This window comes from Carex rostrata, chromosome 11, assembly GCF_964058835.1.
Source record: "Carex rostrata chromosome 11, lpCarRost1.2, whole genome shotgun sequence".
Taxonomy (NCBI): Eukaryota; Viridiplantae; Streptophyta; class Magnoliopsida; order Poales; family Cyperaceae; genus Carex; species Carex rostrata.
This window is the reverse complement of record NC_135928.1, coordinates 6,085,157-6,093,070: the sequence shown is the minus strand read 5'-3', so window position 1 is coordinate 6,093,070 and position 7,914 is coordinate 6,085,157. Positions and strand designations below refer to the sequence as shown.

At 31.7% G+C, this 7,914-nt stretch overlaps 1 long non-coding RNA gene across 2 annotated transcripts; it reads right to left on the bottom strand.

Annotated features, from left to right (window-relative positions):
• Positions 1–1,608: 1,608 nt before the first annotated feature.
• LOC144562085 (uncharacterized) lies at positions 1,609–3,936 on the bottom strand. 2 transcript variants are annotated; one of them, XR_013513969.1, is made up of 3 exons: positions 3,639–3,936; positions 2,729–2,840; positions 1,609–1,806 (listed from the first exon to the last, which is right to left on the bottom strand). It is a non-coding gene; the product is annotated as an uncharacterized LOC144562085 (long non-coding RNA). The 2 variants fall into 2 exon arrangements; XR_013513970.1 differs by having other exon boundaries at positions 3,643–3,936.
• Positions 3,937–7,914: the final 3,978 nt, after the last annotated feature.

The following is a 7,914-nucleotide window of genomic DNA, read 5'->3' as shown; positions in this document are numbered from 1 at the left end:
AATTTTATTAGAAATTTTTTCTATTGAATATTATTATTTAATCAATTTTATTAAATTTTATTATTTAAAATTTGGGAAAATTGTGAAAATGCCACTCCAAAACCTTCAAATTGTGAAAATGTCATCCCGAACTTTGAAATTGTAAAAATGTCACTCCAAATTTCATTAATTTGTAATTTTGCCACTACAAATAATTAATGACTAAAATACCCTCCCATCACCAAACCCTTCTTCTCCCACCCTGTTCCCACCTCTTCTAACTGCAGAATTTTTTTGCATGGTTGACAAAATCCAGAGTGTCTGATTGCTGATGGAATTAGGTTCTGGCGAATTACCCTTTATTGTTGTCTCACTAACCATTGATTTCCCTGATATTGCCCCAGAGCTGCTACTCGCTGCTCCTATTCCCTGTTGTGAATCAGGATTCTAAATCCTCATTGTTAAAACTTCAATATAAAACTAAAAGGTTAAATATCATGTCCAAGATTAACCTGATTTCTCTATCGCGCCCAATTATTTTAACACCAGGGGCTAAGTTGGAGCTTGTTTCGAAACCAAGCTTTACATTGCTTTGAAGCTATTCTGATAAGATGCATTTGATTCCTGGTACAACAATCTAGCTTTAACTTAAACAAAGTTCCCAACATGCTCTTAAACAAACTGTGGTCGTTTAAGTTACTAAAACGGAACGGCAGTCAGTGATGGAGAAATGACCAGTCGAGGAGAGTAAGGCGGCGGTGGAAATGACCGGCGAGGCAGAGCCAACGGTGACACACGAGTGAAGCTGATGAAAGGAGGTGAGGCGGAGGGAGAAAGAGGTGGGAACCGGGTGGGAGAAGAGGGGTTTGGTGATGGGAGGATATTTTAGTCATTAATTATTTGTAGTGGCAAAATTACAAATTAATGAAGTTTGGAGTGTCATTTTTACAATTTCAAAGTTCGGGATGACATTTTCACAATTTGAAGGTTTTGGAGTGGCATTTTCACAATTTTTCCTTAAAATTTTATCGATAAAAATAACTGTATAAATTTAAAAAAATGTATTAATCATCACAATGATCAATTTATTAATTTAATTTTAAATAATTTTTATGGTGATTTAATTTAGCAAACTGGAAATATTGTTATGTTATTGTTTAATTGATTTAATTTAATTTAATTAATAATTATTTTATTGATGTAAGTATTTTAGAAAGAAAATAAGATATCCCACAACTATTTCCACAGTACAACCGAACATTCATTCAGTACATTGTCATAATTATTCATGTGTATACTTAAGAGTATGGGTTCCCGCAGATAAAAAAAGTGGGTTCTCGAACCTGTCAAATCTGATCATGCACAATCTCGTAACAAATGAACATGTTCTAATAGAAATATCATGCTTCTTGTGAGAGTACGTACGTATATAACATGTGTCACTATCTGCAAGGATAAAAATATCTTTTGTCAATAGTATCTTCGTGGATACTCCTGTCACCCGTTGGTAATACCTATATGCTCACAAATAACACTTTTATGCAAGTTGTCACACCCCCGATCCGGAGGTGCGACGATTTTTGCCGCGTCTATTTATCATAACAATATATGTAACATAAGGCATGGATCTTTTTATGCATTGCCAATAGCATCCATTATTTTTGTCACATCCCAATTTATTTACAATAATTATCTGACATTTTATGGTGGATGATGCTAGAGATATATTATCTGCACCCTGTCAGATATAATAAACCCAAATCTCATACCTTTAGGTGGCCCTGCTGTCAATTACCCGGAAGTGCTCTTTATCTTCGTATAATAAACCTGTAACCCACAAGGAGAAACGAGTAAGAAATAATAAATTATTTCTCAGTGCTGATTGTCACTCAGATTATTGGATTCGAAGGAAATCCATATTCAGAATGAAATCACCGCACGAGAAACAAACAGTTCATTATATAATGACGAATGCAAATGCTCAATAACAGTATCCAATTGAACAACAAAAAAATTAGATAAATAAATCAGAACTCCAAGAATCTTATCAGAATAGATGGTTTGGGTCAAAGTCTTTTAAACCATAAAGTCAGGTAACGTTTGAGACCTAATCTTTAGAACCACTTAGTCTGGTAACATTTGGTTTCTTAACTTTACAATTTATAGTCTGGTAACACTGAAAGATACTATAACATGTATCTGTCGTGTTAGGGCTTATACCATTCTAACTATTCTGACATATTATTAACAGAACCAATATGGAAACAATATTACAATACTGTCATTATCGGAAAGAAAATAAATGATAAAACAGTTTCCACAGTTCATTAGTTTCACAATCACAATTCACATTTATTCAATATCCCCTATCCAACCGGTACTAGATTCAATTGGGGCCATTCACCATATGCACATAAGGGTCCTGGAGTAAAGTCTAGTAGCTAGCTAGACTTTACGTATAATAATTTTTTTTCTCCACTATATGGAGTTTCAAGGATTTCAGTATTCAATATTCATTCAATTCAATCACTGTAGTCTCAATCAATCATTTGCAATAAGAATCAACCAATCGATAAACAATATCAACATGACAGTCAACAGACTTACCTGTAATTCAGTTTCAGTTTTATTGGGCTATGCATATGATGCAACATTTCAATCAATGCAGTCAATCAAATATTCAAAATGCACAGCGAGTTACGATTTAATTCCTAGTTATGAATCTCAGACTAATTCAATAACCTCGCACCTAATATCGTAGGGCAACAAGTGAGGTCGCTAGCAGTCAAATCTTCATGAGTATTCCATCTCATCAAACTCTTTTGTATTTATGCCTACTTTAAGTTCCACAGTTCAATAACCTAATAAATCAAGATCCAAGTCTAAGTCCAACAGTCAAGTTCAATTTATTTTCATTCATTTTCGGGCAGAGTCCAGTTTTGACCAACTCAATTTGTGGTTCCTTTATTTTTAATTTTCTGGATCAGGTCCGAAGTCTTAACTTGAGCCATACTTTATTTTTCCATTTCAAATTTATGAAACAAGTTCAAAAGAGCTCAAGCCCAATTTTCTATTTAATATACAATCAAGCCCCAAAGGCCCATAATTCAATTCCAAGTTACGTTTATAATTTCCAGCTAGTATATATATACATTTATATATATATGTAATTTTGCAAATTCAACCTTATACTTTATATTTCTTTAACAACAAGCCCTTGGTATTTTAAGTAGGTGTACCAGTAACCACAGTAAACCGGCACCGATATTGGTACCAATGTTCATATTGCATCACCAACCCTTATCCCCATACCAACCATGAATAATTTTAATCACCAAGAAAAATAATACAAATACCTGATATAATCTATTTGAGCTTGGTACCGAAAGGTAGAGCTAAAATTGAGTTCTAAACTAAAAATTCAAGTATCCAATTACTATAGCAATTATTGGATTCATATCCAAGTGATGTACTTGTGGGTAACAGAGAAGCCTCAGACAAATCCATCATATATATTATTAATCTAGTTTTCAATAATTCCTCACAAACTTTGACTTTTGTACTTTAATTCATTTAAATAAACTTCTCCCAAATCCAAATCATTTAATCAAAAATAAACATATGGAAATCAAGAAAACCACAACCAATAGACAGATTACCTACAATAGCACAGCTATCTGGACAGAGCATCGAGCTATTGATTCAATAACAAAAGTCAAGCCAACTAGAGATATTCATTAGTCTCCCTGTTATTTGCCGAATAGAGAAAACAACCAAAATAGGCAACCTAACCATAGAGAGAAGGAATAGTCGGTGGGGATTGGGGAAAGAAGAAAATACAGAGGGATAAGAAGGAACGTGGGTCCCACTATCTTATTTAACAATTCACTTTGCAATCTAACCTTTAAATTTCCATATTTTACAAAGTAGTCTAAAAGTAACTAAAAAAAAAGATTATATATATATATATATTTTTTACAAGCATCAATCCTATGTATATTATATCTCATGCAAATTTTAATTTCTAATTTTTAAATATTCCCTTCAAAATATTTTAGACATTTGAATTAACAACTAACTATTATATCAGTCAAACATAATTTTAAATTACCAATCTGATAATAAATCACATTTAAGTAACTTATTCGTCATTGTTAATCAGTTCAGAAAAATGATATTTATTCTTTAAATATTACTTACTCACTAAAAATACATTCAGACAGTTAGTATATTATTTTAAGTTATCAATTTCATTATATATATTTTGCATAGTGTTACACTAGTCTACCCTGACAAATAGTCATTTTTTATCCTCATAAATAGTGGCATATTCTTGTAGATTATCATCCTCCATTTCATCTGCACAGATATAGACATTTATTCCATCAATAAAAAAAGGTCATGACAAGTACCTGTAGAACAATTCAAAGAACATGAAAAACTATTAATAAGTAATAGTGATCTTATTCTTTTCATAATTTTTTTTTAACAAGTTTCATATAGTTTTGTTAAAATTGTATATTTTCCGGTAGTTATTCCATGGAGATCAGATTTCCAAACAAGAACTCATGAACAAAGTTTCTGAAGTACCATATTAGCTTGATACTGTAATATAGAATCCTCGTGTCCAATTGATCTATTTTATCTCCAAAACAGTACTATGAGTAAATTTAGTATTTTGGTCCTTAAAATCCAAGTAAAAGCAGCAAAATTTAAGAAAATTCAAAGCAAAACCGTCAGTTCGCACTGATCCGAGGCGTTTAAAATGAATTCAGATGAACGGTTTCGGATATATTGGCATGATTTAGCCATTCGCACTGAGATGTCTTTTTTTGTACCTTGATCCCTCATATCAATACTACTTTCATTTAGTTTTGTTGGGCTGAAACAGAAACAAGTACATATAAAAGGATGTAAGAAAAGGGTAAATAAAAAATAGCCCATCCTAACTAACATCCGTTCTACCACAAGCCGGAAGCCCATTATTATTATAAAACATTAAATGAGCTTTCTTTATTCAAAGCGATTCCCCCTGACGAATTCTTGACAATTTGATTGCAATCTATGCGGCTGAGATGGCCGATGCAAGAGGATTCAAGTGCAAGTATGGTGCCGGTGGTGTTAAGGTTTCAGATCCATGAAGCATGCATTGTATTGTTGCTTGAAGAATGATTGATCGCTTAATTTATTGTGCTTACTGTTGTTTTGCTGATTTTGCTTGTCAACACTGTTATGTTTGATTGTTGTTTATACATTTTGGGCCTATCATGAGTGACTGGTACAGATGGTATTGCTCTAGGGCTCTAAGGGATCGTTCCGGTCAGGTTTGGCTAATATATGTTAGCTATTTTAGGGCACTGGTCGTTACCGGTACATACGGTACATTTTCCATGGTAGTTGGCACTTGGCAGTAGTTAGTATATCTTTTCTTTTGCTTTTAGTTGTAGTTGGACTCAGTCCTATCTAAACCAAGTGCATGCGTACTTCTCTTAAATGATGATGATGATGATGATGATGATGATGATGATGATGATGATGATGATGATGATGATGATGATGAATGAATAAATAATATGAGAAAAAAAAACAATATCTGTTTGGGTGTATTGGAGTTCTCCATAAAATAAATTTAATAATGATGTTTCAAGTTTGTGTCATTTTCAAATAATAACCAAAGTTTAAGGATTTTTTTTTTCAAATCAAATTAGAACATTTCAAGTACACATGGATAATAATTTTACTAATTGAACATTTTAATTTCACAAATTAATACAAATATAAGTTTTTGGTATTGAAACATTGCACTCCCGGTAATGTAATCATGCCTCAAATTAGTTCTAAGAATACTAGGATAGTCTATAACTTTTGTGGAGTTCTATCGGTTTAATGATTAATTAATTTGGTGGTGGAGTTCTATCGGTTTAATGATTAATTAAACATCTGTACTACAAGAATTAGATCTTAGAGTCGGATGTAGACTAAAATTACACAATTGATGATTCAGCAATTTTGTAAGCACACCCTCTTAAAATTCAAAATATAGCACAATTTGTTGCTTAAGTTTGCGGTTGTTAAATTAGTCTTATACTCTACTATATATTCTCATTAAGTATTAGCTTTATCAGTAACCTTTACTCATTTTATAATTAACGAACATTCAATAAATAATGGATAATTATTGAATAAATTGATAGCTCATATTATTTGACCTAAAAATACAACAAACAACTAAATATATTAAACATGCATGTACGTAATTTTATCATATAAGATAAAAATTATAAGTGTTCGTTAAATAAACGATATAAATGATGTATAAATCAAATTTGTAATTTACTCATTAAAAATATATAAACTGTTGGATTAATTAATTTTGTTATAAATTACCAAGTAAAAGGAATTATATAAAATGTTGCGTAAATGAATCTAATAATAATTAAAAATATATATATACTTACGTATAAATAAAAATTTATCGAGGAGGGTTCAAATGTTTCAATCTTTTTATGTCTTATCGTGCCTCACATCATTTATCTATATTTCAAAGTTCAAATAGTCCATCCGATCCACTCAATATGATCTTCATATTACATATACTTAAAGACCAAATTTTATATTTTTTGAAAGTTTCACTATTTGTTTTTTAAATAGGTACAAAATCACTGTTTTTGAATGGTCCAGAAATAGTGGCTATGTACCTATCTAAAAAAATATTAAAAAAGTTCCAAAAAAGATATAAATTTGATATGCAAGCACATTTTAATATGAAGATCATATTAAGCGGATCGGATCGATTGTTTGAACTTTATAATCGGAGATAAAAAAAAAATGATGCACAATGACGCATGAAAAACGTGAAGAATTTTAATCCTCCTTAAAATTATCATATATAATTGTATATTTATTAATTATAAGAGATGGAAAGAAAGATAGTACTAAAGAAAGAATTGAGGAACAGAGAGAGATCAGAGCACGGTAGCAAGTATAATATTTTTACAAGCTCTCAAATGGTAAGGACTCATTATTTTTTTGTCACAAGGTAGAGAACCGCTATGTAATTGATTATAAATGTGAATGTCTCACGATTTTGAACATATATAGTTAAATGTAGGGGCAGATCCCCTGTAGGCTGTAGCACAGGGGAGGGGGCCCCCATCTTGGATTTCGAGTTTTAGTGATAATTTATTGGTATCGATCGATTTTACCCCTCTTAGGAAAAAATTTTGCCCCCCTCTGGATGTTTAATTTATAATTCGGATTAAATTTAGTGTTAAAATCAAAATAAATTTTTTGAATTATGATTAGTAATATTAATTATAAGTTATAGGATTAGAAATTATAAGTCAGAGTATTGAAAATATAAGTCAAAACATTGTTTTTTTTGTCGAGTATCCAATTAGTTAATGAATATAAATCCGATAAGTTATTTAACCCGATTCGATATTTTTTTTTGTCTCTCTGACGAAAATTCTGGGTTCGCCCATGGTTAATTGTCTCCTGATAATAGCCAGGCAGGGATCAGGCGCTGTATAATACAGAGCTTTGGGCTAAAGCTTAGCATTCTTTGACATGCCTTTAATTTGTCATTCAATTATGACGATTGTATAATAATAGTTATGTATCCTATCGGCCTAGATTCATTTATTAATAAACGTTGAGGCGTGTTGGATAAGGTTAGAACTTAGAGGAGGCCCAATAATAATTTAATTCTTCCCTCATATAAGAAAAATATGTTCCCCCGCTCCAGCTGGAAAGAAAAGATAAAACCAATGGCAACCGTAGAAAAAAATCAAACCAGGGAGATTGGAGAAAGAGAGACATGTGCTTTGCTTGCTTTGAAGGTTGGAGAGAAGAAAGAGAGTCCAAGCTGGATGAGTAAAGCAAAGACGCCTTAGTTGCCTTTTTGAACTGCAAGTCATACCACGTCACGTGACA